The sequence below is a fragment of the Ranitomeya imitator genome, chromosome 1 (assembly GCF_032444005.1).
Source record: "Ranitomeya imitator isolate aRanImi1 chromosome 1, aRanImi1.pri, whole genome shotgun sequence".
In the NCBI taxonomy this organism is placed as follows: Eukaryota; Metazoa; Chordata; class Amphibia; order Anura; family Dendrobatidae; genus Ranitomeya; species Ranitomeya imitator.
In genome coordinates this window covers 491,124,882-491,152,545 of record NC_091282.1, presented here as the reverse complement: position 1 = coordinate 491,152,545, position 27,664 = coordinate 491,124,882, and the positions used below count along the sequence as shown (strand labels likewise).

The window sequence follows — 27,664 nt, the reverse complement described above, 5'->3', positions numbered from 1 at the left end:
ATTTTACCAAACAGAATGACCAGAAAGCCATATGAATATGTTTTAGTTTTCATTTCCAAAAAATATATCGATCTTTTATTCAGGTGTTATCCATTTTTGATCTGTTTGCCTTTTTTAGCGTCAGTGCGGCATCTCTTGTTCTCATACGTAAAAAGAAAGTTTATAAGCTTATGTTACCCATTATACGGTGAAAATTGACAGCACTAGGATGACACACAGATGACACCCGTGTACTGTTTATTTTCATGGTCCCAATGACTTAAATGGGAGATTATGATCTATAAATTGTACATGTCTCCTTTATTATTTTGGGCCAATTGTCAGAAAAATTAGCTTATTTGAAATGTCTTACTTTTCTCTTTAGACCGGTAATCTCTATATCTGTTTTTTTTAAACACTGTACATGTGCCTGTAATGTTTTGGCTGGATAAATGACAGCGCTCATCATACTATATAGTGGCATGTAACAGTTTGGACACCACTGGTCAAAATTACTGTTATTGTGAACAGTTAAGCAAGTTGAAGATGAAATGATCTCTAAAAGGGCTAAAGTTAAAGATGACATATTTCCCTTGTATTTTAGGCAAAAAAAGTTTTGTCATTTTTCCCATTTAGAAAATTACAAAAAGGAAAATGGACCAAGGTAAACTTTGAGCACCCTTGGGGATTTGTGTGCTCAGATATCTTTGACAATGGTCTCAGACCTTAATTAGACTGTTAGGTTTATGGCTTGTTCACTATCATCAGGAAAGGCCAGGTGATGCAAATTTCCAAGCTTTATAAAAATCCAGCCTCCTCTAACCTTGTGCCAAAAAACAGCAGCCATGGGTTCTGCTAAGCAGCTGCCTAGCACTCTGAAAATAAAAAATGGTGGAGGCTCACAAAGCAGGAAAAGGCTATAAGAAAATAGCAAATCATTTTCAAGTTGTCCTTTCCTCACTTCAAAATGTAATTAAGACATGGCAGTTAACAGGAACAGTGGAGGTCAAGATAAGGTCTGGAAGACCAAGCAAAATTTCAATGAAAGCTGCTCGTAGAATTGCTAGAGAGCCAAATCAGAACCCTCGCTTAACTGCAAAAGACCTTCAGAAAGATTTAGCAGACTCTGGAGTACATTATTCTACTGTTCAGAGGCACTTGCACAAATATGGCCTTCATGAAAGAGTCATCAGAAGAAAACCTCTCCTGTGTCCTCATCTCAATTCAGTGCCAGAAGTATGTGAAAGAACATCTAAAGAAACCTGAAGCATTTTGGAAACAAGTCCTGTTTACCGATGAGTTTAAAGTAGTACTCTTTGGCCACATTGATCAAAGGTATGTGTGGAGAAAAAAGGGCACAGAATTTCAGGAAAATAATATCTCACCGACATCAATCATGCTTTGGGAGATCCCCCCAAAAAGGCCTTTAAATTATGGCACTATTGAATTATAAAAACCTATAAGAAGTGGAAGCTGATTCCAAATCAAATCCAAAGAAATTCTTTATTTTTTACAAGCAAAAGACAATTAACATACATATATTTAAAAAGAGAAAGACAAATGCAGAGTATGCCACATTAAGCAAAGTTTAATTGTAATTCCACAATATATACACTGCTCAAAAAAATAAAGGGAACACTTAAACAACAGAATATAACTACAAGTAAATCAAACTTCTGTGAAATCAAACTGTCCACTTAGGAAGCAACACTGGTTGACAATCAATTTCACATGCTGTTGTGCAAATGGAATAGACAACAGATGGAAATTATGGGCAATTATCAAGACACTCAGTAATGGAGTAGTTCTGCAGGTGGGGACCACAGATCACATCTCAATACCAATGCTTTCTGGCTGATGTTTTGGTCCCTTTTGAATGTTGGTTGTGCTTTCACACTCGTGGTAGCATGAGACGGACTCTACAACCCACACAAGTGGCTCAGGTAGTGCAGCTCATCCAGGATGGCACATCAATGCGAGCTGTGGCAAGAAGGTTTGCTGTGTCTGTCAGCATAGTGTCCAGAGGCTGGAGGCGCTACCAGGAGTCAGGACAGTACACCAGGAGATGTGGAGGGGGCCGTAGGAGGCCAACAACCCAGCAGCAGGACCGCTACCTCAGACTTTGTGCAAGGAGGAACAGGAGGAGCACTGCCAGAGCTCTGCAAAATGACCTCCAGCGGGCCACAAATGTGCATGTGTCTGCACAATGATTAGAAACTGACTCCATGAGGATGGTCTGAGTGCCCGATGTCCACAGATGGGGGTTGTGCTCACAGCCCAACACCGTGCAGGACACTTGGCATTTGCAACAGATCACTAGGATTGGCAAATTCGCCACTGTCGCCCTGTGCTCTTCACAGATGAAAGCAGGTTCACACTGAGCACATGTGACAGACGTGACAGTCTGGAGACGCCATGGATATCGATCTGCTGCTTGCAACATCCTTCAGTATGACCGGTTTGGCAGTGGGTCAGTAATGGTGTGGGGTGGCATTTCTTTGGAGTGCCGCACAGCCCTCCATGTATATAAATAGGAGAAAAACTGGAGTAAACAATAAGTAAGAAAGTACAAAATTTATTTTAAGAAAATCAAAGAAAAACACATATAATAAAATTGTCAATTAGCACAAGGACACGGAAGTACATACAGTAGTGAGGTGCACATGGGAGTTTAGAGGTAGTACATCTATCTGATTTACATTTGAATGCTTGTCCATGTGCTAGGTAAGTATAATGCAGCCCTCCCCACACACAGTATAGTGCAGTCCCCACACACAGTATAGTTAATCCCCCACACACAATACAACGCAGCCCCCCATATACACAGTATTGTGCAGTTCCCACACACAGTATAGTGCATTCCCCCCCACACACACACTGTCGTGCAGCAGACACACACACAAATACAAACACACTATAATGGAGACACACACATACACTATAATTTAGACACAGACACACACACACTTTAATACACACACACACATACACACACAATGCTTACCTCTCCTCCTCATTCCCCTGCTGCTCTTATTTCTGCCGAGCGTCTCAGCATCTCATCAGCTCCACTGCTGAAACACGCTGCGTCACAGGCAGAGAGGGAGTGATGGGCGAGTGAGCGTCACATGACACTCTCTCCTCCATCACTGCTTTCAACTTTATCGGCATCTATAATGCCAAAAAATTGAATGTGCGATACTGGGAGGGGGCGGCGCCGGGCCCCTCTTACTCAGGGGCCCCATAGTGGTCACTGGCTGGGGGCTCCTGGAGGAGCAGGGGCCCTGGGCGGCTACCTGGTCTATCTGCCCCTAATGCCAGCCCTGCTGCTGGGACCTCCAGCAAATATATGATTACAAACCTCAAAGTCCCTTTTCTGAGCATTAGGGCTCATGAATGACCTCTATATTGTTTCACAGAATCATCAGCATTCATATGCCATCTATTATCTGCTAAACACAATTCCCCAGTGCACAAGCCTGCAATGGTTTTATACTCCAACACCCTTTCTCAATAGCTAAGGGTATGTTTCCACATGCAGGAAACGCTGCGTGTTTGACGCTGCATAGAGACGCAGCGTCAAACACGCAGCGTCCAGATGTTACAGCATAGTGGAGGGGATTTAATGAAATCCCGTCTCCACTATGCGTGGTAACACGCACGCCGCGGCCCTGCGACTCTGGACATGCGGCGCGTCTTTTTAGATTGCAGCATGTCCGTATACCTTGCGGCGACGCTGTGTCGCCGCAAGGTATAACACAGGGCCCTATGTGCGGGGTGCGATGATCCTTGCACACATCCGGCATCATCGTGTCTCCAGAAGGGGGCGGAGCTTTGGGCGGAGCTAGTTCGCCGGTCTGTCAAAACCGCCGGCCATCCTGATCGTGGACACATACCCTAAGGCTTAGTCCATTAGGTTCAGCCTGACTGATGCAATGGCTTTGCCAATAAAATCCACAGTCATGTATTTAGGTTGGATAGTACTGCAAGTGTCAGTATTCCTGCCCTTAACCCCTTCACCCCAAAGCCTGTTTTCACCTTCCTGACCAGGCCAATTTTTACAATTCTGACCATTGTCACTTTATGTCATAACTCTGGAAGCTTCAATGGATCCCAATGATTCTGAGACTGATTAATTGTGATATACTGCACTTCATAATAGTGGTAACATTTCTTTGATACGACTTGCGTTTTTTTGTGAAAAAAAAAATGTGTGAAAATTTTGCAATTTTCAAAGTTTTAATTTCACACAAAACAGTTAATAAATAACATTTCCCACATGTCTACTTTACATCAGCACAGTTTTGGAAACATAATTTTTTTTTGTTAGGAAGTTATAAGGGTTAAAAGATGACCAGCGATTTCTCATTTTTATGACAAGATTTGCTAAACCATTTTTTTTAGGGACCTCACATTTGAAGTGACTTTGAGTAGCCTATACGACAGATAATACTCAAAAGTGACATACATTCTTGAAGTTTATTAACCCTACAGGTGCTTCACAGGAAGTTTTTGAAGGTGCAAGGAAAAAATAAAAACATTTACTTTTCTTTCACAAAAATTTTGCTTTAGACCTAATTTTTTTTAGGGTAATAGGAGAAAATGGACAATACAGTTTGTTGTGCAATTTCTCCTGAGCATGCCGATACTCCATATGTGGGTGAAATCTACTGTTTGGGTGCACGGCAGGGCTCGGAAGGGAAGGAGCTTCATTTCAGTTTTTGAATGTAAAATTTGATGGCATAATTAGTGGATGTCATGTTTGAAGAGTCCCTGATATGCCTAAACAGTGGAAACCCCCCACAAGTGACACCATTTTGGAAACTAGACCCCTTGTTTTCTAATGTTGAATTCTTTGGTTCTGTATCTGGATTTCTTTTATCTGCTCACCTGGAGTGTCGAGGCTTGACTGCAACCATTCTTTAAGTAGTCTAATCAATGTCAATTTTATCTTCTGTTCTTATTTTCAGTGATGTCTTCACATTATCTTTCAGGTCCGCAACAAAAGTAACACAGTTCCCAATAATTTTGTCTATTTTGCAGTTTGCAATTATCCTTTGTCAATACCCTTTCAAATTGCCACTATTTCTGACAAAGATTCCTTATATTGCTCTGTTTTGGAGTTTGGTGTGTTTATCTTACGTCTTTTACACTCGGCTTCTCACCATGGCATAGTTCGCAGATTTGGGCGAACTTTTTAAAAAGTCCGGATTGGGACTCAAATTTGACCCGAATGTGACCCCCATTTCTGAACCCCATTCAAGTTAATAGGGACCCGAACTTCACGGCTGTAAGGCTAGGTGCACACGTTGCGGAATGGGGTGCAAAATTTTCTGCACAAAATCCGCATCTCCTGGCAGAAACCGCAGGTGCAGATTTTCTGCGGATTTTCTGCGGATTTTGTGTGGTTTTTATGCAGAATTGATGCGGATTTTGTGCGGATTTTGTGCGGTTTTTACCACTGCGGATTTCTATAATGGAAGGGTGCAGAAATGCTGCAGATCTGCACAAAAGAAGTGACATGCACTTCTTTTAAATCTGCAGCGTTTCCGCGTGGATTTTTCCGCACCATCTGAACAGCTTTTTTTTCCCCCATTGATTTACATTGTACTGTAAATCACAGTGTGGATCTGCAGCGTTTCTGCGTGGAAAAATCCGCTGTGGATCCGCACTAAATACGCATCGTGTGTACATAGCCTAAAATGGTTGGAGTAAGGGCTAGTGGCTGCAAAAGGAAGCTAAATAGGGGTAAGAGCAGGACAATTGCCCTGCACACAAATGTGAACAGGGAAATGACTTAAAATAACAGAGAATAAAAAAAGAAACATTTTTAATCTTGAACCAGGAGGCGGAGGTCCAAGTGGAGGAGGAGGAGGTAGCCATCACTGTTTTTGTGTTTTTTATCTATTGATTTTTTTTGAGGGGTACTCTGAAAGCAGTCAGTGTAATAATCTGCTGACCACCTTCTCTCCGTTAACAGGCCATGTAATACCCTGCAATATACAGTTGTGCTAAAAAGTTTGCATGCCCCGGCAGAATTTTTGCTTTTTTGGCCTTTTTTCATAGAATATGAATGATAGCACTAAAACATTTTTTTCCTCCACTCATGGTTATTGGGTAGGTGAAGCCACTACCGCCATGCAGCACTCAAAACGTTCATACAAATCATCCCACCACCTGCTGTTTCTGTTTTTTCTCCTTCTACTAGTTGCAGGTGACATCTCCCCAAACCCTGGACCTCCCTCCACCAGCATACATTACTCTCCTCCAGCTACATATAGAAACCCTGCTAATCTTATTAACATTCAGTGCATGCCTTCTCCTATTGCTTTCCACTGTGCTCTCTGGAATGCACGGTCTGTGTGTAACAAACTAACATACATTCACGATCTTTTCCTCTCTAATTCCCTTAACCTTCTGGCTATTACAGAAACCTGGATCCAGCACTCAGACACCGCTGCTGCTGCCGCTCTCTTGTTTGGTGGGCTGAAATTTTCACATACCACCTGACCTGAGAACAGACAGGGTGGAGGTGTTGGTTTACTCCATTCATCACAATGTGCTTTCCAGGTCATCCCCCCGGTTCCCTCACTTACATTTCCTTCCTTTGAAGTCCACGCCATCAGACTCTTTAAGCCCTTCCCCTTGCGGGTGGCGGTTGTTTATCGCCCTCCAGGCTCCTCCCGCCTGTTTCTAGACCACTTTGCCATCTGGCTTACTCACTTTCTATCCTGTGACATCCCCGCCCTCATCATGGGAGACTTTAACATCCCCATCAATGATACCCTCTCCCAATCTGCCTCTCATCTTTCTCTAACTTCTTCATTCAACCTCTCACAGTTTACTAATTCTCATACGCATGAGGACGGGAATACTCTGGACCTAGTTTTCTCCCGTCCCGGAGCGCTGCACGACTTTACTAACTCCCCTCTCCCGCTCTCGGACCACAACCTTCTTTTCTTCTCTGTCAAGAATTGTCTCCTCACCCGGGATACCCCCACTTACCACACTTATCGGAATACACGTACCATTAATACCCAGCAGCTTATGGACAACCTCCACACATCTTTAGCCCCCATCTCTTCACTCTCCTGTCCAGACTTAGCATTGTCACACTTCAATATTACACTGAAGAATGCCCTGGATGAAGCAGCACCTTCTACACGCAGAAAGACCCAACACAGACAACGGCAGCCCTGGCACACTATGCAAACACGCTTTCTTCAGCACTGCTCAAGGTGTGCAGAGCGGCAGTGGAGAAAATGTCTCTTAGCAGAAGACTTCATCCACTATAAGTTCATGCTCAAAACCTATAGCTCTGCCCTTTCTCTGGCCAAACAATCCTACTTCACCACCCTCATCACCTCACTATCCAACAACCCAAAACAACTTTTTGAAACCTTAAACTCCCTCCTGAAACCTAAAGTACAGGCCCCCATCTCCAATCTCAGTGGTGAGGATCTGGCCACTTATTTCTTAGAAAAAATCAACCACATCCATCAGGATATCTCAGCCCAATCTCCTCAGTGCCTGGATCCCCTTCCCTGCCGCACCTCAAGCTCACTAGACATCTTTGAGCCTGTTTCAGAAGAAGAAGTTTCCAAGCTCCTCACTTCTGCTCGGCCTACAACCTGCAATAGTGACCCCATTCCTTGACCTCTCCTGCAGTCTCTCTCACCAGTGGTCACCACTCACCTGACTAAAATATTTAACCTCTCTCTTTCTTCAGGCATCTTTCCCTCCTCATTTAAACATGCCATCATTACCCCTTTACTTAAAAAGCCATCCCTGGACCAGAACTGCACGGCTAACTACAGACCTGTCTCTAACCTTTCCTTCATCTCCAAACTCCTGGAACGCTTGGTCCACTCCCGTCTAATCTGCTATCTCTCGGATAACTCTCTTCTTGACCCCTTACAATCTGGTTTCCGCTCTTTACACTCCACTGAAACTGCCCTCACTAAAGTCTCTAATGATCTAATAACAGCTAAATCCAAAGGTCATTGCTCCCTACTGATTCACCTGGATCTCTCTGCCGCATTTGACACTGTGGATCATCAGCTCCTTCTCACCATGCTCCGCTCCATAGGCCTCAAGGACACAGCCCTCTCCTGGTTCTCCTCCTACCTCTCTGACCGCTCCTTCACTGTATCTTTTGCCGGCTCCTCTTCCTCTCCTCATCCCCTTACTATCGGGGTTCCGCAGGGCTCAGTCCTGGGCCCCCTCCTCTTCTCTCTATACACTGCCCCCATTGGACAAACAATCAGCAGATTTGGGTTCCAGTACCATCTCTATGCTGACGACACCCAATTATACACTTCTTTCCCCGACATCACCCCTACTGTTGTGAATTCTGTTGTCGAACTCCCTCCTGTGGTCGTGAATGGTACTTCGGCGAGTTCTGTCCATGGACTCCCTCTGGTGGCTGTGAGTGGAGCTGCTGCTTCTGAGGTTCCTTACACAGGTGACATGGTTTATCCTTTGGTTGGCTGCTCTATTTAACTCCACTCAGATCGTTACTCCATGCCAGCTGTCAATGTTCCTGCATTGGTTCAGTTCGCTCTTGGATCTTTCTGGTGACCTGTCTACTCCAGCAGAAGCTAAGTTCCTGCTTGTTATTATTTGTTCATTGTTTCCTTATCCAGCTGCATATTATGATTTTGGCTTGCTAGCTGGAAGCTCTGGGATGCAGAGTGGCATCTCCGCACCGTTAGTCGGTGCGGAGGTCTTTTTGCACACTCTGCGTGGTCTTTTGTAGTTTTTTGTGCTGACCGCAAAGATACCTTTCCTATCCTCTGTCTGTTTAGTAAGTCTGGCCTCCCTTTGCTGAAACCTGTTTCATTTCTGCGTTTGTGACTTTCATCTTTACTCACAGTCAATATATGTGGGGGGCTGCCTTTTCCTTTGGGGAATTTCTCTGAGGCAAGGTAGGCTTTATTTTCTTTCTCTAGGGCTAGCTAGCTCTTAGGCTGTGAGGAGGCGTCTAGGGAGTCAGGAACGCTCCACAGCTATTTCTAGTTGTGTGATAGGATTAGGGGTTGCGGTCAGCAGAGCTCCCACATCCCAGAGCTTGTCCTGTGTGAGTTTAACTATCAGGTCGTGCCGGGTGCTCCTAACCACCAGGTCCATAACAGTACAGCTGGCCCAAAGTATTAATGCATCTCAATAGAGGGATAAGAGAAGTTCTGAGACCATTTTTTTTTCTTTGCACTGTGTTTTGTCTTTCTTTTTCCCTAAACCTTTGGGTGGTTCAGGACACAGGTGTAGATATGGAAATTCAAGGTCTGTCCTCTTGTGTGGATCGTCTCACTGCAAGGGTACAAAACATTCAAGATTTTGTGGTTCAGAATCCGATGTTAGAGCCTAGAATTCCTATTCCTGATTTATTTTCTGGGGATAGATCTAAGTTCTTGAATTTCAAAAATAATTGTAAACTGTTTCTAGCTTTGAAACCCCGCTCCTCTGGTGACCCCGTTCAACAAGTAAAAATCATTATTTCTTTGTTGCGTGGTGACCCTCAAGACTGGGCATTTTCCCTTGCGCCAGGAGATCCTGCATTTCGTGATGTTGATGCGTTTTTTCTGGCGCTTGGATTTCTTTATGATGAACCAAATTCAGTGGATCAGGCTGAGAAAATCTTGCTGGCTTTGTGTCAGGGTCAGGATGAAGTGGAGGTATACTGTCAGAAGTTTAGAAAGTGGTCTGTGCTTACTCAGTGGAATGAGTGTGCCCTGGCGGCAATTTTCAGAAAGGGTCTTTCTGAAGCCCTTAAAGATGTCATGGTGGGATTTCCCACGCCTGCTGGTCTGAATGAGTCTATGTCCTTGGCCATTCAGATCGATCGGCGCTTGCGTGAGCGCAAAGCTGTGCACCATTTGGCGGTATTCTCTGAGCATAGGGCTGAGCCTATGCAATGTGATAGGACTTTGACCAGAGCTGAGCGGCAAGAACACAGACGTCAGAATGGGCTGTGTTTTTACTGTGGTGAATCCACTCATGTTATCTCCGATTGTTCTAAGCGCACTAAGCGGTTCGCTAGGTCTGCCACCAGTGGTACGGTACAGTCTAAATTTCTTTTGTCCGTTACTCTGATTTGCCATCAATAAATGGCTTCACCCAACAACTAACCATGAGTGTAGAAAAAGTTTTGGTGTTATCAGTCATATTCTCTGAAAAAAAGGCAAAGAAAGCAAAAATTCTGCCAAGGTATGTAAACTTTTGAGCACAAGTGTATTGGGTTGAAAACAATGAGGAGAGCATCAAATAGGAAATGTGGCCGTGTTGCTCCTGGTAGTGATGTATCTACCTGCTGCAGGGAGAGAAAGGGTGTGATCGATCTGTGTCTGCTACACGCCAAAATGAAACACCTTCTTTAGGTGTAAGCAGGCGACAGGACGTTCTGTGTAATTTCGTAGGTCGAGTACCATTGGATGAATAGTGAGGCCAGAACACGTTAAGGTTGTTTTATATTGGTTGGATGAGAGTGCCTTTAGTCCATTTGCTTTGATTTCCATGCTGAAAGCACAGATTTTGCACCTGCGGCCCATGGGCATCTGCCTTCTACCCCTTTCCTTGCAAATGAGGCAAGCAGTCTGAGCCCCAAGTCATGCATCAGTCACTTCTGTTTTTTGATGACTCTGCTGGTTGTGGTTTCGAGGGCCATCCACTTGGCCCTGTCCCACAATTCGAAGACATTGAGTGCTCAGATGCCCAAATACTTGTTCTGTTGGAGGATGAGTACATGGGAGGGGTAGTGCAAACAGTCAACGCACCACCGCATCACATCTCTTTTTTTAAAATCAGATACATTTTTATTAAAGGGGTTGTCCACTACTTTGAACCCCCCAATGTATCCCCCTGGGGCCCCTAATGAATTTTGTAAATGCCTTCTGTTGTTGATACTGCCTGTGAGCGGCGCTATGCCGGTGACTGAATCAGGGTCACCTGACCCCCTGGCTGCAGCCGCCGCTAATATCTGCCGACGTCACGACAAATTTCCTGACTCTGAAAATTGACATGACATCATCAGCAGGCGTGACCCAGCAACCACAGACAGCGTTCACTCATCAAGAGGCATGGGGTCTGTGGGCTGTGCGGGGCTGTCCGGGGGCTGTGCAATGCTGTCCAGGGGTCTGCAGGCCTCTTCAGGGGGATCTGTGGGCTGTCTGGGGGCTGTGCGGGGCTGTCAAGGGGCTGTCAGGGGGTGTGCGGGGCTGTCTGGGGGGTCTGCGGGCTGTGCAGGGTTGTCCGAGGTTCTGCGGGGCTGTCTGGGGAGCCTGCGAGCTGTCCGGGGGTCTGCGGGGGTTTGCCGAGGCTGTCCGGGTGGTCTCCTGGCTGTCTGGGGGGTCTGCAGGCTGTCTGGGGGCTGTGCGGAGCTGTCTGGGGGTCTGCGGGCTGTGGGTCTGCGGGCTGTCCGGGGGTCTGCGGGGGTCTGCTGGGACTGTCCGGGGGTTTGTGGGGCTTTCTGGGGGCTGTGTGGGGCAGTCCGGGGCTGTGTGTATATGTGTACAGGCATCGTCCGATGGGACAACAAGTCTCATCGGGCTATGCCTGCTACACTGTGAGTGAGTGACACATTAGCCAATGCTGGGACAGATACAAATGCAAAATTATACCGCCATATGCAGATCAGTATCACACAAGATAAATGCTTCAAGTCCTTAATAATCAATTCAAAACATCATTTTTTACCAGATTAAATTTGTATATCAATCATGGATTATAATAATAATAATAATAAACGGACCAAATAGTAGAAAAACATGTCTCCTGATAAAAAGAATGCCCTACCTGTGCCCCTCATTACATAAGACTGCAAAAAGTGCCTAGTGCATGAGTAAACATTTATAGATGATAGGTGATTTATAGGTGACACATCCCACAGGAAGAAGCTAACGCGAAACATGCGTTGGGGCTCAGGACTGCCTGTGCAGGGTGTGTATCATTTTCCACATATTCTCTTTATTTTCTATATCTAAGCACTTTGATACGGGGCTTTCACCGTAGATTAAGTCTCCCTCTACTCAGCTGCTATGTATTTTGCTGCTACAACTTTTTTTTCATGTACCTTTGCATAAGCTAGCATATTTTTTAGTCCATTTATTGGTGAATATAAGAATTTCATTTGCACTATGCAATTTATTTAAGCACTTAGCACTTTTTTAAATCACCTACAAATGTTTACTCATGCACTAGGCACTAGAATATTTGGCAATTGCTTCCATTGATTATAGGATTTTTTTGTAGTTTAGGAAGTTCCATTATTAGGCCAGTTTTGCTTTATATGAATCAATGATGGGACAGTAGTAGTCCCATCATCCGGCTATTGTGTTGAATGTAAAGAAAAAAAAATACAGAACATACAACATATAACACACAGAACATACATATAACATACAGCACATAACATAGATTACATACTTACCAATCACCTAATTCCCCCGAAGCCCTCGTCTCCTTTAATAAAAATAAAATAATAAACCAACCTATGCTTACCTTTCCGCCATAGTCCAATTAATAACGAGGGAGCCACGATGATCTCCCATATAGAACACTGACATCGGGTGATGTCAGTGCTCTACAGGGGCTCCAGCGATGAAATGACAGGCGGAGGTAATCCTCCGCTGTGCATCCCTCCGACACCGGGAAAGAGGTCCTGTAACCCTAAGCCTAACCCTAATTCTCATGCAGCATTGCTGTAAAGTGAGAGCCTGAACTCAGGTAACCTCAGTGATGCACTGCAGGAGCCATTGTCTCCTGTCAGTTCATCACTGGGAGGCCCTATAGAGCAGTGACATCACCTGATGTCACTGTTCTATAGGGGAAATCATTGTGGGACACTCGTTATGAATTGGACTGCATTGGGCAAGAAGTATATGGTTGGTTTATTTCTTTAGTTTTTATTATAGGAGACCGAGGGCGTCGCTTGGATCTGGGCGTGCAATAAAAATATGAAAACCGTGTTGTGTTTTATTTAATTAAAATACTTTAGTCTTATGTGTGTGTTTTTTAAACCCTTTCCTACTATAGGATTAATAATGGATAGGCATCTTATTGACGCCTCAAGATTATTAACCATGCTTAATGTCACCTTAAAATAGCAAGGTGACATTAACCACTTATTACCCCATATCCCACCATTACACGGGAGTGGGAAGAAAGGGGCTAAGTGCAAAAATTGGCGCATCTTAGAGATGCACCATTTCTGGGGCGGTTGCAGGTTGGTATTTGTAGCCAGGGGGAGCCAATATCCATGGCCCCTTCCTAGACTATGAATATCAGCCTACAGCTGTCTGCATAGCCTTTCTGGCTATAAAGTATAGGGGAACCCACATCATTTTTTGGGGGGGTCACCCTATTTTAATAGACTGTAAAGGCTATGCAAACAGCTGCGGGCTGATATTAATACCCATGACCCCTTCCCAGGCTACAAATATTGGCCCCCTGCCATCGGCTTTCCCCAGTGCAGAAATTTGTGCGGGAGCCCACGCCATTTTTTTATTGTTTTTTAACTGAAACATATTGTTCATTAAGAAACATGGATATGGATATATCTATGGATATACTGTATATATGGATATATATATATATGGAAATATATATCTATGGATATATCTATGGATCCGCTGGATGACATCATTCAGATCTGTGGGAGAGGAAGCTGCCGGCTTCTGCGAGGGAGCACAGTGAGAGGTGTGTGTGTGTGTGTGTGTGTGGTGATGGAGAAGGCATTGATGGGGGTTGGGGAAAAGGCAATGATGGGGATGTGAGTGGAAGGATGGGAGTGGGGTAACTATGTGTGGCCATGTGCAGCATCATGTGGGGCAATTATACAGTATGGATCACTGTGTGGCCATTATACAGTATGGAGTATCATGTGGGGCCATTATACAGTATGGAGCACTGTGTGGCCATTATACTGTATGGAGCATCATGCGGGGCCATTGTACTGTATTGAGCATCATGTGGGACCATTATACTGTACGCAATATCATGTGGGGCCATTATAGAGTAGGGAGCACTGTGTGGCCATTATACAATGTTGAGCATCATGTGGGGCCATTATACAGTATTGAGCATCATGTGGGGCCAGTATACTTTATCCAGCATCATGTGGTCCCATTATACAGTATTGAGCATCATGTGTGGCCATTATACAGTATGGAGCATCATGTGGTCCCATTATACAGTGTTGAGCATCATGTGTGGCCATTATACAGTATTGAGCATCATGTGGGGCCATTATACAGTATGGAGTATAATGTGGGGCCATTATAGTGTACGCAGTATCATGTGGGCCATTATACAGTATGGAGCGCTGTGTGGCCATTATACAGTATTGAGCATAATGCGGGGCCATTATACAGTATGGAGCATCATGTGTGGCCATTGTACAGTATGGAGCATCATGTGTGGCCATTATACAGTATGCAGCATCATGTGTGGCCATTATACAGTATGGAGCATCATGTTTGGCCATTATACAGTATGGAGCATCATGTGTGGCCATTATACAGTTTTGAGCATCATGTGTAGCCATTATACAGTATTAAGCACCATGTGGGACCATTATACAGTATGGAGCATCATGTGTGGCCATTATACAGGGTGCAGAGTGATGGTTCTATTCACACTAATATGTATCGGAAAGAAACATCTGTAAATGCACTTTTGCATGCATCATCTGCACACCTGGACTCGACGATTAACGCAATTCTGGTGGGCCAGTTTCCCTGGGCTCGGAGAATATGCACTTCGGATGAATTATTTGAGGGACAGGCTGTGGACCTTGGGCGCAGATTAGGGACCGTGGGTACAGTAAGCAGAGTATTAAGAGGGGATACTAGAGAGTGAGAAAGCCTGAGAGAAAGGAGCTTCTAGGCCCACAAAATAAGAATAAGATAAGTGATATTGGGTTACGGTTTATTTCTACAATAAACCAACAGTGGGAGACTATGCGAATGGTCCTGAAGAGACATTGGCCAGTGTTAATTACGGACCCTACCCTCTGTAGGAGTTTACCTGCGGCACCCTTGATGACGGCCTACGGCCCGTAGGAGTCGTAATCTTAAAGACATGTTAGTTAAAAGCCACTATATGACTAAATCTCCATCTTTGTTCGGTGGAGACAACAAAAGGACAGGATTTTTTCCATGTAAAAGTTGTGTAGCGTGTAAAAATGTTTGCGCCACGTCATTCATGTCATCGGACTGCCTCCAGAATTTTAACATCAATGAGTTTATAACGTGTACGACTACACATGTTGTTTACTACGCTAAATGTAGTTGGAATTTGATTTACATAGGATTAACATCAAGTGAGTTAGGTGTGAGAACACGTGAACACGTTAGGGACATCGGGGCCTCCCGTGATGTGGATGACGTGGAGGGTCTTAAGTCACTCCCTAGACATTTTAAATTGAGACACCACTGCAATCCTGCTAGCCTTAAGATTTGTGGGATTGATCGTGTTCATACGGGAGTTAGAGGTGGCAATGTGGTAAAACTTCTTACACAGAGAGAATGTCGATGGATTACGGTTTTGGATACGTTTTTATAATTCTGGATTTAATTATAATGCGTGTGTTGTGTCTTTTTGCATTTTAGTAATTTGTTTCATATCATTGAGCATGCCTTAATATCTTCCCTTTTGGACCCCTGAAAAGTCTTTTCATTTGACCTGGAGGAATGATTCCATCAGAATAACTCCGCAGCAGTATATAATTACTATGATATATATTATTTTTGGATTTATAGTTTTTATTTTTATTGTGTTTATTGTTGTTATAATATAATTGTTGTTCTTTTGCACTTTGGTATATGCACTTTATTCAATAATTGATATATGAATGTTAATGTGAGTATTGGTATATATTCATATTATATGCACTTTGCTGTATTATTGCACTATTTTATTGATGGTGATTGCACCATATGTATCTAACTTTGTGGTTTATTCACATAATAATTTTCACAATTGGATAATTGTTGTTATCCTCTTTTTGCACATTAGATTTTATGGTCATATTGTGGTTTACAAATGGATTTGCTGCGGTGTTATATGTTAGAACAGTACCTTATCTTTGAACAGCGTTGAGGGGGTTTCCCTCCACTCCTGGTCGCGTCATGACATCGGAGATCTCCAGTGCGCATGTCCCCTGTGCAAGTACAGTCGGCATGTCCATCTTGGCACTGCCTGATGACGTGTGCGGGTCAGTGACGTCACCCGGCAATCCCAGGTCACCCGCATCGACATCTTCGCGTCTTTTCTGACTCGACTTCGGGGTCTTGATTTCCGGTGACATGCGCCATTTATGGCGATTTTCCACAGCTGTGTAGGGGGGTTTATAAGGGATACAGGGACAGATCACTCCATCTCAGCCCCCTGACGAAGCCCACGCGAAACACGCGTAGGGGTTACACGTGCGACAGGCATCACAACTATGGGTAAGAACTACAGAAGTAATGTGATTTTTAGTGGATTCCATGTGTTAATACGATCAGGATTACATTTCACTATATGTCACATTGACTACACTATATTTGATATGGCTACCCCTATTATCACTATCTAAACTCTGGGTATACTTGAAGCACTGTCACTTTACTAGTAATGGTATATCGTTTTACTGTATCCTACTTGGTTGTGCTGTTTGTATGCATGTGATTTGCTGCACCTGAGTCTTTGTCTTGCCTCAAACTCTGTGTATGATATGACTATGTTTTATGTTGTTTCGGTGCCTTACATTTATTAGTAAAAATAAAATTATCTTGATTTTACTTCTTTTTGGATTGTGGTACTCCAATTTCTTGTTTGTCTACATTATTGTCAGGAGTAGTTCCATGGCTATTGCATGTGGTGGTTGGGTTACCCAGGCCTGAGGCCACCCATATTAACATGTACGCTGTCCTAAAGATTTTGTTTGCTACCGTGCACCCCAGAGCCTGGAAAAAATCATTAACATATAACATTACAACTGATTTTCTCAACCTCTAGGCTACAGTTATGAGTGATACAGGTAAGACTAGTTTAAGGCTGTGTGCACACGTTGAGGATTTTTTGCGTTTTTTCGCTATAAAGACACGATAAAACCGTGAAAAAAATGCATACATTAAGCATCCTATTATTAGAATGCAATCCGCAATTTTTGTACACATGTTGCGTTTTTTTTCCGCGGCGGAATCGCATTCCGTAAAAAAGCACAACATGTTCATTCCTTGTGCGGAATCGCGGGGATTCCACACACATAGGAATGCATTGATCCGCTTACTTTCCGCATGTGGCTATGCCCACCATGGTGGAAGTAAGCGGATCATGTGTGGTTGGTACCCAGGGTGGAGGAGAGGAGACTCTCCTCCAGGCCCTGGGAATCATATCATTGTTAAAGAAAAAAAAAGAATTAAAATAAAAAATCATGATATTCTCACCTTCCGGCATCCCCGGCAGTCTTCCCGCTCCTCGCGATGCTTCTGTTCCCAATAATGCATTGCGAAAATGACTTGTGATGACATAGCGGTCTCGCGAGACCGCTACGTCATCTGAGGTCATTGCCGCAATGCAGACTGTGGGGACCTGGATGTCGTAACCAGTGCCTTCCCCCCTCCCATTCCTCCCGTAATGAAACACACAGTCCTAGGTGGGTTGAACAGGTCAGTCACGGTTTATTAATTAAATAAGCAGAGAAAGGCAATTACATATCGTAATGGGTGGCTCGCGCCGAGCTCCTGTCCATGATCGACAGGGGAATTGGCCCAACGAGCGGTTACGACCTTTGCTCTCCTCCGCTTCTTCCGCTGTGACTTAATAAAGATTACTATGGTTAGTTATATCATCATACGTATATACATTTTTTAATTTTTTTTTAAATATTGCAGTAGAATTTACAAATTTACATAATCCCGCGTGTTCCTCCATCCTTGCTATGCTAACCATCTCTTTCTACACCTGTTTCCACTGGAGGCCTCTGATACCCCTCCAGTTAACTTTTATGCCCGGGAGGTAAAGATTTGTTCCTCCTGGCCGCAGTTTGGCACTCTTTTCGGCCCAGTATACGTAGGAATCTCCTACAACCCAAACTTCAACCCCTGTGAGAGACAACATATGTTACTTAAGCAAGTCGGGTCTTATGTATCTGGCGAAGCACGCAGACTTCCAACGACCCATTCTCTGCACTTCGGCCTCTGATACTCCTGCCCTAGCTGCTTCTGTGGCCGCCCCTATCCGGAACGAATGTGTTCCATACTCCTTTGGATTTGCACCGGTTTTCTCCAAGCATAGCTTGAACATTGCCTGGAATTGGTACTTGGTCAGCGGGGACCCGTCTGTATGCGCGAAGAAAAATCTCCCTGCGTGTCTTATTACGGCGTATCTTTTAACAATTTTTAATGGGCAAACTGGGCCATCTGTAGAGTTAACCAGGACCCATGTGCCCCTACCGGTGGGATCACATTTGGATTTCCTAACCCTGATGCGCAAGGCGTCGCTGCATATTACTATGTCCTCGTTAAGTAGGCCTCCTTCCATCGCGTTTTTTGACGGTGGTAGTAATTCAATAATGCGTAGTGCTCCGAAAAAGGCGGTCACAAAAGCTGCCGATATGAGGGCCGCCTCATATTGTGATGAGCAGACTGACGGGGATATCGAAATCAGATCATGCAATAGACTCAGTGAAATGGGGCGGCGACATTCTTGGCTTGGCTGAAGCCTTTTCCAACCTTTAATGGCTTGTTTTATGCAGAAGGACTTAGTTAAGTCTACCCAACCCAATAATTGTAAGAAAAATACTAGCCCCGATAATTTCCGTTATGCCGAGGTGCCCGACGCCCCGCCTTCCCTCATCCGTAATAGAAAATCAGTCGTCACCACGCTTCGTGCTCGGTCGCATTTATCAACTGGCCTACCCTGAATTATTGAGCACCACTCCTCCCAAGCCTTACCATACACCTGCCAGGTAGCTGGCGAAACGGAGGACTGGATTAAGGGCATCAATGATTGGCCACTGTGTCCCACAGGGACAGTGGACACAGAATACCCCAGGGTTGCGCGTTGGGATGCTGGATTCTGAAAGCCTGCCAATTGGAAAATAACAGTGGATTAATGATATTATCATCTACTTCTGCCACCATGGTGGCTCTGCACCAAATATTGTTTTCTAGACATATCAGCGCTAGCCGGCGTAAGAGAGCGAGTATAGGCAAGGAGGAGGAAGACATGTGATTTAGACTCCTCGCTGTTTTCACATTTTTTGTTTGGAAACGAATGTTCATGTTTCTCAACTCATTGGCCCATATCTCCATCGCTGCTACTACCACAAACAATTCCCATAGGGCTGGGTCTTGCCCCCACTTTGCTGTCGTCCAATGCTCCGGCCAATCAGACTTGCACCATTGGTTTTTATAAATTGCTGCAAAACCCTCCTTTTTGTTCCACCCTATTGTCAGCCCTAATTCCTTGCTTGCGATCTCTATAGCCATGACGCATGTGTTACAGTTGTACGATTGTAGGAACGTCTGCCATACTAGCAGATCCGCTTTTAGCGAACGAGTGAGCCTAATTCTGTGGCCGGGTTGCGAAGCACCATTTGTTGCCAAAGATAGTCTGCGCGAGAATGCTCTGCCGACCGGCATTACGCGGCAGGTGAACTACAGTAAGCCCAATAACGCCTGCATTTGCTGCAGGGTTACCTTGTTAACTTCGCGAAAGCTTTTCAACATTTGCTGGGTTTTTAGTATTTTATCCTTTGGTAAGTGGAAAACCATTGAATTGGTATCTATTTCGATGCCCAAGAAAGGCAATATATTACATGGTCCCTCCGTTTTCTCCGGTGACAATGGCACGCCGAATTTGTGAGAGATAGATTTGAATTTTTCTAGGAGAATGGAGCAGAGTTTAGAATTTCTGGGGCTGACAAACAGGAAATCGTCGAGGTAGTGAATTAGGGATTTGCTGCCCGTCTCGTACCGAACTACCCAATCTAGGAAGGTGCTGAATAGCTCGAAATAGTGACATGAGATGGAACAACCCATCGGGGGGCACATATCGAAGTAATAGAGCTGGTCCACTTTGCAGCCCAGAATGTGGAATCATTCGGGGTGCACGGGTAGTAAACGGAATGCTGATTCTATGTCGGATTTGGCTAGGAGGGCGCCAGGTCCGGCTGCCCAGACTAACTCTACCGCCTTATCGAAAGATGCGTATGTGACGGAAGCTTCTTCTGGGAAAATTGCGTTGTTAACCGAATCACCCTTTTGGTGAGATAGATGATGGATTAGACGGTATTTACCGGGTTCCTTTTTTGGAATAATGCCTAACGGTGATATTTTGATGTTTTTGAAGGGAAGCGAATGAAAGGGGTCTGCTATTCTACCCAATTCCACTTCCTTTTCTATTTTTTGTCTAAGTATTTCAGGGAATTCGCGAGCAGATTTTAGGTTATCGGATAGGGTTGGCGTTCTTGTAAACCTGAAGGGAATAAAAAACCCGTTGGAGAATCCCGTTTGCAGCTGCTGAGCTGCTTTCTTATTGGGGTAGAGATTTAGCCAGGGAGCCATCGTGGTTACGCTCACTGGGGTTCTGCCTTGTAGGCGCTTTGTAAGGCTTACGAGTGCACCTTGACGCTGGGTGTCCCCCCACCCCCCGCAAGTGGAGCAATCGTGTCTGAATTTGCATAACGCGTGGAAACGGCAGTTTCCCTCGTTGAATAACCACCAGACCCCGGGTTTTCGCACGACCACTGAGTTCTGACCTGTGGCTGCGGAGTAATTAGTGGTTGCGGCTGAAAAGGGTGGCAGCTTTTGGGACAGCATCAGTCCCAACCACACGTCTGTTGCTTTAACTCCCCAGCCTAGATCGGGCTGTAGGGTCAGATGCCTGCAGAACTCCTCGTCATACCTGCGCCAGGCTGAACCGCCATGCGACTTGTACAAACTATATATCATGTCCTGATATATAAACAATTCGGAGCAATGTTCCGGATGTTTCTGGCCCATAATACAGCCCAATACTGCGAAGGCCTGGAGCCAATTTTTCATAGTTAAAGCGATTCTTGATCTACTCCTTTCGTAACCCCTTTCGTTAGCTTTGTCCACCGTTTGTTGGTCCGCTGATAACAGCGACCATATGTCAATATAATCGTTGCTCCAGATTTTCTGTCTAGTTTCCTGATCTATATGAGCACCTAGCGGGCTGATCCCGCAGAAGAAGGCGTCTTTGTGTAGATTAGCTGACTGTGGTGTTGTATTGTTCACCACTTTTCCGCTTGGATGCGATAGGTGTAGTATTAACTCCTTTAATGCTGAGGTTAGCTCCATTTCCTTTAAGTTAACCCCGTAGCGTAACATTTCCTCGCTACCCTTGGAACACTCACCGCTGTGTGACTCTGGACAAGTGTACTCCGATCCTGGAGGAACCCCGACTCCCACTGATGTTGACAGGGTGAATTCACAGGACGGGGAAACTGTGGCTCCCTCTACAGCGAGGGACTGGCCCCTTTGAGAGCGGCGTCTGCGTCGATGACAGGAGGGGCGTTTAGAGGGGTAGCGCGAATGGCGATGGGAATTATCCGAGGATTGGGAGGACGTTTGGCGTCTCCGCCTTCGTCCGCCGTTACTCAGCGGTGTAATGGGGGGGATTCTAACATTATTACGAGGTTGATTATTGGCTGTATATGGTCCCGTAGTGCTACTTAGAAGGATGGGGGGGTTAGGAGGCAACTGTATTCAATCCCATTGCTGGGATTTGGCGGGGCAGCGGTTAACGGATAATTTTTATTATAAATGTAATGTGTAAAATTATAAAATTATAAAAGTAAATATGTCCGTGTTTGGTGCCATTACTGATATTTCACAGTGATTCATGCTGTGCAGCTGTTGAGCGCCTTGATCGGTCCTTGTGGACCGAACAATGCGCTCTTCAGCTGCCGTGTGACCTCTAAGGCCTGACCCCTGATACTCCCATGCAGGCATCCGTGCTGCGTCTGCAGGGGGTAGGCTGGAGGTCAGGCCTGGTGGGAAATCGGCGTGCTGATCGGTCGGGTTTGACCGATCAGCGCGCTCTGGGGACTGTGTGGCGTTAATGCCAGCCTCCAGGTTACCCCCTGGGGGTGGCATATATGTGCCCGCAGGGAAGGTAAAGGAGGACTAGCCAGCGCTGTTTTCAGCGCTGAGATGCGGTGACCGGAAGTGGGTGGGCAGGGACCGGAAGTGGCTGGGTGGAGCCTTCCCAGAGCACCGGGCCAAGTCCGAGGGAGCCGGAAGCAGCCAGCAGCTGCGAGGCGGCGAGGCCGCCCCCTCCCCAACCTGGAGCCACTCCGGGGCGCGGGGCAAGCGGGCAGACCGCCTTCCCCCTGGCGCAGATGTAATAATCTCCGGAGCGGCCGGGGTAAGGGGCGATGCCGAGCGCCTCCCAGCGCCGTTTGCCGGTGCTTCACTAACCAGGGACAGAGGACCCAGCGCATGCTGCCCAGCGCAGCCCTCCGCCCCTTCAGGAGATTGAAAGGGGGCCACAGAAAGATGCGACGTCACGCGTGGTCCGGCGCGGCCTGTCGCAGTACTCCAGCGGGTGCGGCACCCGGCCCTCCCCCGCCGCCTTTGGGAGACCACCTGACCGCCCGAAGCAGAGAACCCTGGTATCTGATGCGACGCAGAGATGGGCCTCTGCACGCGGTTCTGGATCGCTTTGACCTGCCGACCACCGGGCGTGCTGGAAGACAGCGGAGGTGAGCTAGGCCTAGGGGGACCCGGGGACGCAGGGGTGAGGGAGGACAAAATATCTGGACCGGGTAAGGGGAGTGTGAGCAGGGGGTCAGGAGAGGACCCAGGGACGTGAGCCCTGATGCCAGTGAAAAGGGCCTGAAGCCAGTGTTCACCTTCCTGCGCTGCTCTCTGCATCAGGGCCTCAACCAGGGGATCCGAAATCACTGCAGGGACTAAAGCTTCAAGGTGTCCGCCGGGAGGAAAAGAGGAAGTTCCCGGCCAGACACCTGGATTTAACCCCTGTAGGAGTGGCCGTAGTACCCCTCCCCTCTAGTGACCACTGGCCGGCTGGGGGTCTCCTAATTAGTGCATCACTAAGGGGGAGTGATGCTAGGGGGGAACTGGCACTGACATCATTTTAATGTTGCTCTCTCTGTGTGCTCCCCAGTCAGAGGCGCGCACCTTATTCAGTACCGCACCTGCCATTATTGGGACCGGAGCATCGCGAGGAGCGGGAAGACTGCCAGGGACGCTGGAAGGTGAGAATATCATGATTTTTTATTATTTTTTTTATTATTTTTAACGTTCTATCTTTTTACTATTGATGCTGCATAGGCAGCATCAATGGCAAAAAGTTGGTCACACTTGTCAAACACTATGTTTGACAAGTGTGACCAACCTGTCAATCAGTTTTCCAAACGATGCTAAAGATCGCTTGGAAAACGCTAGCATTCTGCAAGCTAAAAACGCTTGCAAAATGTTAGTGTTTAGCGGGAATACGCATGCCAATTCCGCATGCAATATACCTGTGGCAGGAGTTGCGAAATTGCCACGGAAATTTACGCGGCAATTCTGCAACGTGTGCATTTAGCCTAACAATTCTATTACCTGTATGCCCATAGTAATAGCTTAAAGGGAAGGTGCCACCAGTTTTCTTGTATTTTGTTTTTTTGTGAAATTAAGCTTAAAATAGTAATTAAAATGTATTAATGCAATGTTTGCACTGTTTGCAAACATTTCTATATGAAAAATATTATATATTTTTCTACAAATATACATATTTACCACTAGGGGGAGCATTTTCCATTTTAGACCTCAAGCAGCTATAGTAAGATTTAGCAGCTCTGCCCCAGGGATATTAGACCACCCAAAAGGGGAGGGAAATGGTGATGTCAGCAGTTACTGCCCCAATTTTGCTGCTAACAGTAAGAATGAAGAGCAGCATCACAAGGCAGCACCATTGTGTGTGTGACTGCCCTGTGACCTGCTATCACCAGCAGTTACTGCATCAGAGGCACAGCTCGTTTATAGAACACAGTGGGCTCAGCAGCATTTTTTGTGAATAACATTCTTGCCATCCCCCTTCCCCCACCTTAATCCCTGTCCTGTCAGCTGCCCTGCTCTCTCTCTCCAGGTGTCACCTCCCTCTCTGCAGGCTGTGAGTGCAGCTTACTGGAGATCACAGGGACTGTGTGTGAGGGGGAGGGGGAGACACAGCAGGTGAAGCACACAGGGCAGCATGCGAGGAGCAGAGGATGTGTGCCTGCTTGGAGTACAGAGGAGCAGTGAGGGCTTCTTCTGTCCTGTGATAGAGAGCACTGGGCTATAATAAAATGGTGGCTAGTCACACGTACAGCAGTGAGTTGTGCAGCCCACAGAGGCGTGCCCAGCTCACTGCTAATGCTGCTGCAATGTTACAGATAGGGTCAGTGCCGGTCTATTATCTCCTATGTCCATGGGGTGCCGTAATCTGACACTGATAGTGCCCTGCTACTGCTGCAAAACCAAGATGTCAGCCCCCAGTGCATTCTTTAAACTCATATAACACATGAAATCTGTTTCACATGAATTTCAAACTTGCTTATAGCAGCATGTTATGCTACATTACTGTGATTTATTAATGACCTACAAACGCGGTACCTTCCCTTTAAATTCTCAAGGGGTGACAACCTGCATTTGTTGATTTCATATTAGACTGTGTTCACAGACAATGATTTCTGGACGTATTCATGAGTCCATGCAGTGATCTGCATCACCGAATCTTGCCTGTTTTAATATAGTGCAGCCTAAGGGCCTGTAGATCACGGGCATCCAATATTAACCATTGGCCTTGTCCCTTGTGCACATGGATTTCTCCAAAATCTCTGAATTTTTTTATGATATTATATAATGTAGATGGTGGGATATTTAATTTTATGTTGAGGAACATTTTGCTGAAATTGTTAGACAATTTTAAGACACATTTATTCCAAGATTGGTGAATCTCTGACGATCTTTGCTTGTGAGAGACTCTGCTCTTTGTTTTATACACAGCCACGCGACTCAGTTGAAATTTGATCCTCCAGCAGTTTTTCATTAGTACCACTTAAGGTACCGTCACACTTAGCGACGCTGCAGCGATACCGACAACGATCCGGATCGCTGCAGCGTCGCTGTTTGGTCGCTGGAGAGCTGTCACACAGACCGCTCTCCAGCGACCAACGATGCCGGTAACCAGGGTAAACATCGGGTAACTAAGCGCAGGGCCGCGCTTAGTAACCCGATGTTTACCCTGGTTACCATCCTAAAAAAACAAACAGTACATACTTACATTCAGCTGTCTGTCCCTTGCCGTCTGTTTGCTGCACTGACTGCTGGCAGCAAAGTGAAAGCAGAGCACAGCCACAGCGGTGAGTCACCGCTGTGTGACTCACCGCTGTGCTGTGCTTTCACTTTCACTTTGCGGCCAGCAGTCAGTGCAGGAAATAGACGGCAAGGGACAGACAGCTGAATGTAAGTATGTACTGTTTGTTTTTTTACGATGGTAACCAGGGTAAACATCGGGTTACTAAGCGCGGCCCTGCGCTTAGTTACCCGATGTTTACCCTGGTTACCAGTGAAGACATCGCTGAATCGGTGTCACACACAGATTCAGCGATGTCTGCGGGGAGTCCAGCGACGAAATAAAGTTCTGGACTTTCTTCCCCGACCAGCGACAGCACAGCAGGGGCCTGATCGCTGCTGCCTGTCACACTGGACGATATCGCTAGCGAGGACGCTGCAACGTCACGGATCGCTAGCGATATCGTCTAGTGTGAGGGTACCTTTACTCTTTCAATGGCTTGTTAAACTTGTTCTAACTTTTTTTTAAAGGGAATCTGTCACCTCATTTTTCGCATATAAGCTGCGGCCACCAACATTAGGGGCTTATCTACAGCATTCTTTAATGCTGTAGATAAGCCCCCGATGTAACCTGAAAAATAAGAAAAACAAGTTATATTATACTCACCCAGGGGCAGTCTGTTGCAGTCCAGATCCGATGGGCGTCGCAGATCCGGGTCCAGCGCCTCCCATCTTCATGTGATGAAGTCCTCTTCCTTGCTTCTGTTGTGGCTCATGCGCAGGAGTAATTCTCTCACCTGTTGAGAGCGGATCAAAGTACTGCAGTGCGCTGGCGCTGGGCCTCTCTGAACTTTCCCAGCGCCTGCGCACTGCAGTACTTTACTCTGCCCTCAACAGGGCAAATCAGTATGCCTGCACCGGAGCCCCGACACGAAGCAAGGAGGATGACGACATCGTATGAAGATAGGAGGCACCGGACCCGAACGTGCAACGCCCACTGGACCCGGACCGCACCAGACCTCCCCTGGGTGAGCATGATCTAATTTGTTTTTCTTATCTTTCACGTTACATCGGGGGCTTACTTACAGCATTACAGAATGCTGTAGATAAGCCCCTAATGGCGGTGGCCACAGCTTATATACGAAAAATGAGGTGACAGATTCCCTTTAAGATTTGTTGCTGCCATCAATTTTTATCAGAAGTTGAAAGTTATTTTTTTCAAATGAAATGGAACTTCTAATATGTGTGCTATGTTATGTTATGAAAAAAATATAATTATATCATCCTAACATTCTTGTTTTTTTTACAGTTTAAACAGCATTCCTTTATAGAATCCTGTCTGGTGCAGCTAGGACCAGTACACCATCCATTGTACCGATCGGAAAGTCTTCTCATTACCAAATTGGGTACCCTGTTCATGAGCCTGCTTGGTCAGACTGGCCGTCATCCCTTCCGGAATCATCACTTGCCTGGTGACATCCCACCTTCACATTCTCTAGATGGGCGAGGGGATTGTTATTAGTGCGCACCCGAACTTCCTGATTCTGACAAGTATTCTGTAACCTTCTCTGTCATGGACAATACCAGAGCCAGTAGCTCTAGCTTGAACGAGCTGTAGTTATTGGGGTTCTTCTCGGTGTCCTTCTCGGTTTCCCTTAATGATCCACTGGCATATGCAATCACTCGTTCCTTTCCTTTTTGGATTGAGCCAGCACTGCCGCTAGTCCAGTGTTTCTCAACTCCAGTCCTCAAGACCCACCAACAGGCCAAGTTTTCAGGTTTTCCATAGGTGATGGCGTTAATGCTGAAGCAGTTGATGAAATTATCACCGGTGCAATACTAAGAGATCCTGAAAACTTGACCTGTTGTTGGGTCTTGAGGACCGGAGTTGAGAAACACTGCCCTAGTCCATACAGGCTCTCATCTGTGTACAACACGAAGAGTTGAGAGAAATCAGCATAGGCCAGTTTGGGAGCATTGGTTAATGCAATTTTCAGAAACCTTTCTGTTGGGGCCCCAACTGATTGGTCCGTTGCTTGTGTCTTCCTGCTGTTCCCCTTAGGAGTTCATGGACCAGGACTGCAACGTTTGTTAAGTCTTTAATGAACCTTCAGTAGTATGCCGCCAAGCCCAAGAATGCTCTCAGTTTCCTCAGATTAGTCGGAGTGGGCCACTTCTGTACAGCCACAGGGTACAGTAAACCCCAGTGCTTGAGACAATGTGTCCCAGGTACTCAATCTCCCCTTGGAACAAACGGCATTTTCAAGGTTTGATCTTCAGCCCATGCTTTTGGAGCCATTCCAACACTTACTCTAACCAACTGAGATGCTCTTCAAAGGTGGAGGAGTATACAACAATGTCATCTAAGTAAGTTTAGGTTGCTTTGAAATCCAGGT

The 27,664-nt window shown here is 45.8% G+C and overlaps 1 long non-coding RNA gene across 1 annotated transcript in view; it reads left to right on the top strand.

Moving 5' to 3' along the window:
* LOC138657899 (uncharacterized) overlaps positions 1-27,459 on the top strand; it is a 39,619-nt gene extending 12,160 nt beyond the window's left edge. Inside the window, exon 3 of the long non-coding RNA XR_011317245.1 lies at positions 26,578-27,459. This is a non-coding gene — a long non-coding RNA (uncharacterized lncRNA). The remainder of the gene's footprint in view (positions 1-26,577) is intronic.
* Positions 27,460-27,664: the final 205 nt, after the last annotated feature.